The sequence below is a fragment of the Pagrus pagrus genome (genome assembly GCF_965226575.1).
Source record: "Pagrus pagrus genome assembly, chromosome: 19".
NCBI classification, from domain to species: Eukaryota; Metazoa; Chordata; class Actinopteri; order Spariformes; family Sparidae; genus Pagrus; species Pagrus pagrus.
The window spans coordinates 14,405,529-14,416,758 of NC_140203.1; the positions used below are offsets into that span (position 1 = coordinate 14,405,529).

At 38.8% G+C, this 11,230-nt stretch overlaps 1 long non-coding RNA gene across 3 annotated transcripts in view; it reads right to left on the reverse strand.

The window, feature by feature from the left end:
• The window catches only part of LOC311275411, a 110,654-nt gene that overhangs the window by 30,995 nt on the left and 68,429 nt on the right, over positions 1-11,230 (reverse strand). The window contains exon 3 of one of the 3 annotated variants that reach the window (XR_014624867.1): positions 179-367. The exons of the other annotated variants lie outside the window; for them this stretch is intronic. This is a non-coding gene — a long non-coding RNA (uncharacterized lncRNA). Of the gene's footprint in view, positions 1-178; positions 368-11,230 lie in introns of those variants that run through there. 3 annotated transcript variants of the gene reach the window in all.

The following is an 11,230-nucleotide window of genomic DNA, read 5'->3' on the forward strand; positions in this document are numbered from 1 at the left end:
TTTTGCAGATATTTGGATATAAATAAGTGTCAGACAAACTGAAATCTGACCGACCTCCATGTAGTAGACAGTTAAATGTTACATCGCATGTTTAACAAAAGACACCTGGCAAATTACGCTGTACAATACTGAGTTTGACAAATAAACAAAAGGGAACATGTAAAGATGCAGGAAACACTTAAGATCACAACTTTTATAGACTTAACAATCATCTCTAATCCGTTTGCCTGCCATCAGACAACATGACTGCCTCGTACTCGTCCCGCCTGCTAATGAACCAGCATTTGATTGGTTCTGGCATTCCTCCCGTCTTTAATGATGACCACTGATTGGTCACAGGCCTACTCTGCTTTCAACCTCCCGCCTGCTGAAATAAACAAAAAAGCCACCAGAATAATCAATCATCAAAGACAATTATCTCTCTCTTTTTTCCCCCTCTTCCCCTTCCTATGTCCCTCCTAAATCCTCCCCCTTTCTCACTCGTGCTTCATACCATTTTTTTAGTCTCTCTTTTACTACATGCATGTCTGGACTGTGACAGATGTGCCAGTTTACGCTGAAAGTCAAACTTCATTATGGTCACGTAAAAGGCACTCACTTAAGTCTGCTTAATGTAATGTAGCTAATTATTGTTGAGCTTTAGACTACAACAGAGTTAGGAATGAATACTGACATGACACTTGTGGTCTTTATAATACATCGGTACACGAAGGCAAACCTGTTGGTTATAAATGGGTTCAAATAACACTGCAAGGCTGCAACTGCAACAAAAACAGAAGTCCTTTAATGTTTGTTAATGCCTGGCATTTTCTCTTCTTCTCTTTTTGCATCTTTTTGCCTTTAATTCCGTCAGAAAGGTGGATGGAAGGAGCTGTAATCATTAATTTATCCGTCCGCTCGCTTTCTCTGAAACCAGAACTAATCCACCTGCTGCATTATTCACCCGGAACCAACACTCCCAGTCCCCACATCAATATTTCAGTGAAGGCCATGCACCTCCACTGGACAGAGCATGAAGAGCTAGATGTGGATGTTAGTATGATCCATGGTGGACAAAATTACCCCACAGGTAAAACTGTTCAAAATTAAGGGAGATTTTGCTTTGCTTTATTTTTTAAGATTAAAGTTGATGGCACTTTCAGCCCTCCTATTTAGCCTAATAAACAGTATTCAAACTTTGGACATTTGAACATTGGACATTTTTGGATTAGCCATGAGTTAGACGGAGACAGCCACTGCCAAGTTGGTGACAGTCACTGAGCTTCACAATAGTTCTTCAAAAACCTATGGCTGATGTCACAGAGACTATATCCATGTTATATAAAGTCCATGATTGTCGTTCACTATCTGTTTATGTACCAACCTCAACTTATGGGTGTTTACAGTTTTTAACAATACATTAAAAAAGACTTAAATCTGCTTATAACTATATTATCGTATGATATAAACTACTACATGCATATACCATGCTTATAAGTAGGGGGAGTAGTTTCTCCAAAGTCTAACAGAATAAATCCACAGAATACAATGAGATGATGTAAATAAATGTATGATATCAAACTAGAAATATGTATCATATTGTACGTTCATGTCATTCTTTATGTTCCCAAATAAGCAAGTTGACTTTCTGACTATAGTTTCACGATCATAAATAAAAGTTACTGAATGGGTCTGAAAGATATGGCGTATACTGTACATCTCAAAAATGAAAATTCAGTCATTGTCTACTCGCCCCCGTGCAGATGTAAAGTCGTCTGAAGTTTTGTAGTCCACAAAACATTCCTGGAGCTTCACAGCATAACAGCTTCAGTAGATGGGGACTTCGAAAGCATAAAACGGCTCCACACAGCTTGTCCAGCCTAATGCAAGTCTCCGAAAGGCTCAAAATCCTCAATTGATTTGACAAGACACTATTTACACTCTTTTTTGAAACAAAATGTTTACTGTAGCTGCTGAGCTAAGCTCTGAAGTGGGTGCATGAGCTGGTCCACTCATCAAGTGTGTAAATATTGTCTTTTTTAATCAATTTGGGATCTCATGGCTTGCATAAACATGGCATACACCAGACGAGCTGTGCTGAGCCATTTTATGTTTTCTTTTTTTGGGGTTGTTTTTTACGCTCCAGAAATGATTTATGAACCACAATACTTCACCCAACTTTCCACAGGCTTCGGGGTGAGTAGATAATCACTGGATTTTCACTTATGGGTGAACTTTTCCTTTCAGTAAAGGAGACATTTCGTGCAACAGACAGTGAAGAAGGCCACAAATGTTTAATGAGGATCATTCATAGATCCGAAAGGACCTCTCCAGCTCAGTGAGTTTATTTCCTCGACATTAGGGCGTCTGCCAGTGAGTTAACAGCCAGCCAAGCGATGGAAATGATCATCACGGTGGTGAAATGTTATTTGTTACCAATGTGAATGCATCAAGAGAATTAGCATTCCAGTGGCACTTGTGTTTGACGCTTCAGCTTTTCAAGTCTCCTGCACCAGCCGCACTGTAATTACTTCCATGTAGTTAACATTATTAAAATATGAGAGCTATCTCAACACTGTTAGAGGAAGCGGTCAGCGGTGCTTTGGGAAGCATTTCAAAACTTTAGGTTTACATTTCAAAATGTAAACTCAAGTCATAGAAGCATTACCATCTAATATGGGGAATCAGCAGTTTGTAATTCAAGACAGTAGTTGACAAATTAAGTATGAAAGTGGCTGCAGACGGAGCCAATGAGGTTTTGTGATGTCAGACTTTGAACTGAAGTCCAACTTCATGCTTTGCTTCTGCTTCACTACTTGCACCATGAAGGTTTTGCAGTATGAAACTAGAACCAGTTTCATCTGTTTAATTTTTTGACTGACGTGTTGATGCTGTGTTTCCATTGAGAGTAATTCTCCGAAACCACATCCATCGCTAATGATGATGTTAGTTTATTCTGACCTTACACAGTCGGCGCACATAAGAAGCAACAAATACTTCCGATCGAGGAGGTCTACAGCCATTAATAAAATCAACACCTGCTGCACACACTTCCTATGTGCTCTGTGAAGCTTATGTTTCTGAGCATTGTTTGTTTGACTGAACGGCATCACTACGCTGTTGGTGTATGAATATATCTGTACGACAGATGTCAGAGGGTTAATGTCTGTTTCACAGATGCGAGGTTCAGTGTCTGATAAACCAAAATATGGCAGCACTTTCTTTCAAATGTATAATTAGCTCCGTTATGACTTCATATTGGGTCATGATTTTACAGCATGGACCGAAGAAATAAACTATTCCCTCTCACTGTCGATTTTAAAACACAGTTGTGGCTGAAGAAGAACAGCAACCTTGTTACCCACAGTTCATAGCATTTTAACATTAAACACAAGGTTACAATGGGTTACCAGGATACGCCTGAAAAAACCAAAAAAAAACCAAAAACAATAATCTGGATGATTTCATTTTTCCACATGCAACGTTTTTTATTCACAAATGTAAACTTTCTAAATCATTTCCTAAATCTGACATTTTGTCCTCAATATGATTCTCTATTTAAAACATTCAATCAGTTTATTAAACAAAAAAAGTAACAAGCTTTTGAAACAATATCGAACTTTTTTTTTTTAATGACACCTCTGACTGAATACGTTTCTATTTGTGTTTATTTGTTCCCCTGGTTTTTGGCTATATACAGTATTTTAAAACTTGAAGTGAAGGTGAAGTGAAATGTGCTGTCCAAAGTGCTGTCCCAATCCTATTTATAACATATTTCTTACTCAAACACTTAGCAGGTGATGTAAACTAAGTCCCTGAGGGCTCAGGGTTTAAGGCTCAAGGAGGACATTGGGATTGGGTTTATGGGAGGGTGAGATGAGGGGTTTTCAGTTGGTTGTAATATGCATCCTCACCGCTAGATGCTGCTAAATCTTAAGAAAGATTGGTTAGAGTCATCTGAATCAGCCCTTGAGGACAAACATGCTCAGCCCAGAAGAAAACACTCATGTATGGCTCACATTATGTTGCATCATTTACTTTCTAAACAATAGGACATGCCTTTGAAAGACAGAAACCAGATCACCAGAAGGCTTAATGAGAGACGATCATGGTGTGAACTGAATTTTTTTATTACTTGAAGACAGTTGTTTGTAGCTTTACAAGAGACTTTAGGGTTTATAAACCTGTCTTTTTATAAAAAATCAGCTTTTGGAGACCATCGGAAATACTGTGGTGTGTGAATCATGAAACATCCTTAAAAGTCTTATTGTTCCATCACTGCCTCAGAACATCTTTGTTTATGCGATCTAAAGGTCGTGTCTCTTCGCTCAGGAGTCTGGCACACCTTCTGAGGCGGCCTGAGCGAGAGGTGTTTACTCAAGTTGCTCTTTTTGCTGCAGTTAACACGCCGATCCATGTTTGTTTCCATTCCAAGTACATGTAGTACATTCCAATGGAATGACAAAAATAATGTGGGAAGGAAGGACAACAAAACAAAACTTTAAAAGGACTCAATTTAGAATGGCTTTATTTTTCATGCTTCAACAGATCGCAATCAAAGCGCACTGGATTAGGACTGTCACTGGGAATTATCTATTCAACAGCTTGACCGTAACTGTAGCGTACAGTATCTGTAAGTTTATCGTAAGACCTCCTTTTTGTCTATAAGTGCTTTAATGTGTCTGTAATTAAAGTTAACTGCCAGGGCCATTTCGGCAGAGCTGGTTTGAAGACCATAATGCGTTCAAAGCCACCAGCTCCGACCGCAATGAAACAATTAGAATCACTGAGGCGAACTGCTGGTCCCTAATGGCGTTCTCCTTCTAGGCATGAGCAATCAAGACTTATCCAAGGCATGACCAACGGAGCCAGGAGGGGACCCGTGTCAGCTAAAGATGCTCACATTTGCTGATCTGAAGTCCGCTGAGGTCTTTGGGAATAAAAAACAATCATAGCCATTTCTCTTTGGGTGCTGACCCAGGATCAGCACTTCCACTCGGCTCGACTTTGAAGTTTGGCCTCAGATCGCAACGGCGGTTTTAAGCCGAAACCACGAGACAATGAGACTGACTCACTTCTTTCCTACGAGGGGGGAAAATGATTTTGAGAAATGTGGCCACATCTAAAAAAATTATTTATTCATCATTAGAGAGGCACTGCTTTTGCATTCTGAGCTAAATTTACAAGACCTGCAACTGTGACGATGTTTTATCCGCACTGTAGCTACAGTGAGTCACATTTTTTTGTATATTTTTAGTTGAAAATTTGAGTCATTTTTCACTATTCCTTCACGTTTGTTAAATATCTTCCAATTGCTACAAAATAAACTGTCGTAAATGATGTAAATCACTGTTGAACTGTGTGTTACTTCTCGCAAAGCAAACATTTGAATGACAATCCATTCCAGAGAGGGAAGCCCCTAAAGCCTGCTACAGTATTTCAGGGGAAAAAACGCCGAATATGTGGTGCTCCGCTGCATCAAACAAATTGTTTTCTGGTGTGACGAAACATTTTTTCCCTCATGGACGACTGACTTCCAACATCTGAATCTTGTTAGGACTGTTACAGAACAACAAGACTGCAGGACGAAGCTATGAAGAGATCAGCCAGTAATTGATCAGTGACTGATAATTAGTTCAATAGTGATGTGTGCTTACCATAACAACGCAGTGATGATTAAACAGCTTAAAAGTCTCAGCACAATAAAAGTCGGGTCAGAAAAGTACTGTGTGTATGTTTGTGCATGTGTTTGGGTGTGTGTTGTGTGTGTTGTCATTCTACACCCCAAATTCAAGCCACAGAGCCACTGACCAGATGTTCTCTCTTTCTTCCTCTCTCTCTATCTCTTGGCATTTTTCTGCCTCTTCTTCTCACTCCTTTGTTCTTTCCCAGAGTTTCCATTTTTATTGCTTCACAAGCTCACATTCATTCATTTATTCATTGAGCCAGTGTTGTGCTCAACATGTGTCAACACCCTCAGTTACATTAAAGACTTACTGATAAATCTTTTGATTATTGTCTTCATTATTCAATTAAGATTTTTGCCTATAAAATGTCAGAAAACTTTTAGTTGATTACCTAAATAGTTGCTGATTATTTTCCGTCTCTGGGCTTGATTAAAGGAACGGCTCATCCAAAAATTAAAGTTTGGTAGATTTGAGCTTGTGTGTCAAATTTTACTTTCCACTTCCTGTCTTTGTGTTTATCCCGCCTTATTTGATTGCCCCATTAGTTTTACCTGTCTCTTATTAGTCTTCCCTCCCTTGTGTAGTTACATTTGTCTTTCCTTCTCTCTTTGCAAGTTTGTCTGTTTTGTTCCAGGTGTCGCTGTGTTTCCTCCTCTTTTCTTTTTGCTATCCTGCCTTTGTTCCCAGATCTCAGATCTCAGTACTTCATTTCGTTTGGATCTTACCGAGCCTGTTTTGTGTTGTTGCCTGCCCTTTTCTTTGCCTGGGTTTTTATTTTTGGGCTACAGCTTACGTTGTGTCCTAAAGTGACTGTCGTGTCTGCATTTGGGTCCTCATCTTTTTGCAGGCTATAACAGGGTGAAGTTTCGTGGTACACAAAACATTCTGGCGCTTCATATTTAAACAACATTACAGCATTCTTCTAAAGAACTAAAGTAGCTGGGGGAAAATACAACAACAACAACAACCCAGACGTTGTTGACACCCTCAATGGGCAGTTGGGCTTGTGCACCCACTTCAGCTGGAGTGTGTGCTAACACTTTTAGCTTAGTGACTACAGTGAAGATCTCAGGTTAAAAAAAGTTGTACGTCTTTTCAAATCATTGGGATCTTGGAACTTCTGGAGAAGTTCCAAGATCATAAATAAAGAGACATAAATTATGCCAATTTATGTCTCTTTTTTTGGTTATTTTACCTTTAAAAAACAAGACCAGCTGTTAAGGAGAATGCTGCAATGCTGTTTAGCTGTGAAGCTCCAGAAATGTTTTGTAGAGGACAACATTTCACCAGACTTTCTATCATCAAGGGTAGAAAATTACTGAATTTTAATTTTTGGGTGAACTCCTTTGATCAACTTGTTGTATCAGCTCTATGAGACACAATGAAAGAAGGGATGTTTGTAGTTTTTTTGCAATAAAGTTATGTATGCATTAGTATGAATGACAAATGGACGTGACAGAGAAATTTACATCGCACCTTAAAATGCTGCAATGTCTGCCTTACAGGATCTCCATATACTGTAGTAGACTCAGTCCAAAAAACGTCTTGGCACAGCTTGGCAAGACACTAGGAAAGTTTTCGATATCTAAGGTGAGGATACTCAATTACATACGACAAGAATCACGTCGTAGAGTGCTGTCCATGGTGCTGAATTTTGTCTGCAGGTATTGACATGTAGATGGTCCTCTGGTACCTGAACATGTGGGCATGTGTGTACAATAGATGGATTTGTAAGTCCTGATGCAGCTGTGACTAAATACATTTAAAATCTGCTCATCATTGTCTTGATTATTGGTTTAAAGAATGTCAGAAAATAGTAATAGAGTCTGAAACTCATATCTGTGTTCAGGAATAAGGAAAATGACAAATACTGAAAATCAAAAAGCTGCTAGCAGGGTATGTTCAACTTAGAATTGACAAAATAATCAATAATCAGGGTTAAAGCGCAAACCATTAGTCACAACTTCCATGAGCCGGGGGCTCATTTGTCGCATGTCTCTCTCTGTTCCCTCATTTCCTGCCATCTCTTTACTGTCAACTTTGTAGGAAAGGCATAAAATGCTCCTGAAAATTCTCGACATGAGCCCCGAGAAAAAAATAAACTCACTCATTCGTACTCACACCGTGTTTTGCCACTTGCTCTCCCACAGCAGTAAAATTGCACAGTCATTCATCGCCAATGTATCAAATAAGGAAACACTGGTAAAACCATTACACAGCCTGTCAAATTCTGCACAGTAGTTGGTCTTTCACCAATTCTCCCCATCAAATCAGTCTTTGCCATCTGCAAAGTTCAGTCCTCAGCAGGAAAATGTAGGTTGTAAAGTTGTGAATGACAGACTGTTGGCAGAACCCAACATCTGTATAATGTCAGTTAGAGTAACACACCTTATAGGGAAATGCTGGTTGACCCAGAATGCAGCTACAGGTCATTCTTTTACATTGTTATTGCTTTGCTGGTCGTGCATCAGCAAAAGAAAGTGATGGAAAACATCCTCAAGTGCAAGATGGGTTTGATAGGGCTGCAAATAATAATTATTTTCATTATCTTTCACGATTAAACAATTAATTGATTAATCATCTAGTCTCAAATGTCAAGAAATTGCGAAAAATGCTCATCACAATTTTCCAGAGCCCAGAGTCACATCTTCAAATTGTTGCTGTTGTCCAACCAACAGTCTAAAACCAAGAGTCTGTATCTGTCATAAATAACAAAGACAAGCAGCTAATCCTCACATTTAAGAAGCAAATGTTTAATAATTTTGCTTGAAAGATAACTGATGATCAAAATTGTTGGCAGATTAATTTTCTTTTGATGGACTAATCGATTATTTAACTGATCATTGATGCTCTTGTCACAATTAGGGATGAAATTAAGTAAGAAACACGTGCTAACTAAGATCTATCTGCTTCATACTCTGGGCAGGAGTTAGTAGGTCCAGAAAATAACAGAGAAACTCATGAGAGATGAGGAGAGGAGAGCAGAGGCAGGGGCGGAGATATGGCTGTTGTCTGACAATGTGAAAAGGAAATTAAACAATGCTGAAACCAGACAGTAGACCTGGATTCTTGAAAGGTGAAATGCAGCAACACACGTAATGTACAACTTCTTTCATCCGAACACAGAGAGATGTTTATCTTAAGATTAAGCTCCAAAGTAAAGAAATCACTTGATAGTATCTGTCAAAACAGCTGAGGGGGAACTCGGCTCAGAACTGATCTGTGGCCATGGCCATTATCAGGCATATAGGCTATTACGCGTCATGGAGGGCGGAGAATTTCGTAGGATTTTAAACTCCGTCATAAACTCTACATGAGGTCATTTTACTAATGAGCATCTCTTCGAACAGACAACATATTGTGTTGCTTCCACTTGCGATGTGTTAGCAATACACTGGCGCCAAATATTGATAATTGTATTCAAAGTTGCTCAGTCACTACTGAATCACTACTTCATGACTCCTTGTGGCAACTTATCTTACTTAACAGTTAACTGGTTCATGGTTAAAAAGAAGAAACTCACTAGGGAAAATGTCGACAGTGTGGAGTTACACAGATTGAAAAGACTTCAGTGACACATAGCTGTATCCTTCCTTTAAATACTTTAACTACAGAACTGTTCTGCTTTCTGGCCGTTGAGCCTTTTGCCAATTTAAGGCTATTTTACATTGGAATGATGACACATGGGGACATGGACAAGCTGTCATCATGCAATTTCTTGTGCATTGTTTCATTTCCCTTGTGAAATCCTGTGAAACAGACACCACAATGCTGTGAACTTATACATAAACTACCCCTGAAAAGGCAAAAAAGACAGGAATTAGGCTCCTCAGTTGCACAGATGTAATGTATCATACATGATTTTCAGCGTATCAAGTATTGCAGAATCGCTGTATGGTAATACCATCGTATTTGTGCCCTACGTGTCTCTACAGTATTGTATCGTGAGGTACTCTGTGATTCCCACCCCTAGTGAACATGCCCCCTCTTCATAAACACATACATTCATTTTAATGTCAGTGAAGAGGAGAGGTTAATGGTGTTGAGTGTCAGGGTATAATGACAGCACCACTATGTAACATAATTTGATGCAACAAGTCTGCTAGTCGGCATGAATGAAGCAGTTGAAGCCAATCAGCTAATGCAGGCACGACATCAGTGCTCTGCCTGCATGAACGCTATGCTCCATCTTTTATTTATTTAAGTTGATGATGTTTATGTTATTCATGTCCCAAGTAGGGATGCATGATATGACAAAAAAAATCAAAATCAATCAGAGATCATTTTTGCATCACAATTTTCATTTTCACTGAAATAACTATCAAAATCACTATGACGTGACTTTAAAAAAAATAAAATTAAACAAGATTTGTAGGACAGGGCAAATCTGTAGCCCTACAGTACTTCATTACAATGTTGTTTTGTTACATATAATATCTGTATCCAAAAAATTTTAACTTCTGCGCTATTGAGAGATTTTGCTAACTATTTATTAACCGTGCAGCTTTAGTCACAAGGAATCACTACCTAACAGTAAACTAGTAGAGTTTACAATATGCACCTTGTTATGAACTGGGAATTTAAGTTCAATATTATTTTGGAACTGACCGAAAGGAGTCTAAAAATACCAAAATCTTATTTACTTACTCTCTTCTTCACATAATTAAATTTTGCCAGTTTCAGACTGTTGTAGTTATTGCAACATTTAACATTTTAGAACTTTGGCTTCTTTTACTGAATGAAAAAAGTGTTTTGCAGAAAGACGTGTTCTCATCTCAATTAAGTGAATTAAAAAGTAGAGCTGCAACAATTAATTGATAGAAAGATGATTTTGATAATCAAAAATAAGCACATTTTCATGAAAAAATACCCCCCTCCCCCCCAAACAAACATTTGCCGGTTCAAGGTTCTTAAAATCAATATCCGGAAGTTTTTGCTATTCTAAGTCATTTATGATAGTTAATGAAGAGTCTTGGACTGTTGTTTTGGACAAAAGAAGCAATCTGAAGACATCACGTTGAGCTCTGGGAACTTGCAAATCTTTGCGAAAATAAAAGTTAATGAAAATAATTGTTGGCCACAGCCCTAAAACAGCACTATATTGGTACTGAGTACCAAAATCCACATATAGTACTAGTATTTAACATTTCAAACAATTCCCAGTGCTACTCAAGAGAACAGAAATATACGAAAGATGGAGTTTAAAACAACGCAAAAGGAGAGATATGAAGGAAAGGTTTTCTTTCCTTCTTTCTGACCTGCTCTGCTCAACTGGTGGTTTTGTCTGGGAAGGGGAGGAGACAGAGAAAAGGGGGAGAGGGAGAGGGAGGGAAAGAAAACGGGGTGGGACAGATCCCCCCTGCGCGCACACACACACACACACACACACAAACACACATGTACATGTGCAGGCACACATGCACGCACACATAAATGCGCACAGCTCTTCAAAAGCCAAGTGGTTTTCATAGACATCCAATTACACTAAGAGATGACATCTGGGGAACTGCAGCAGATAAATAAGGTGAAAGGAAAGACAAGATTCAGTCACCTCAGAGAAACTC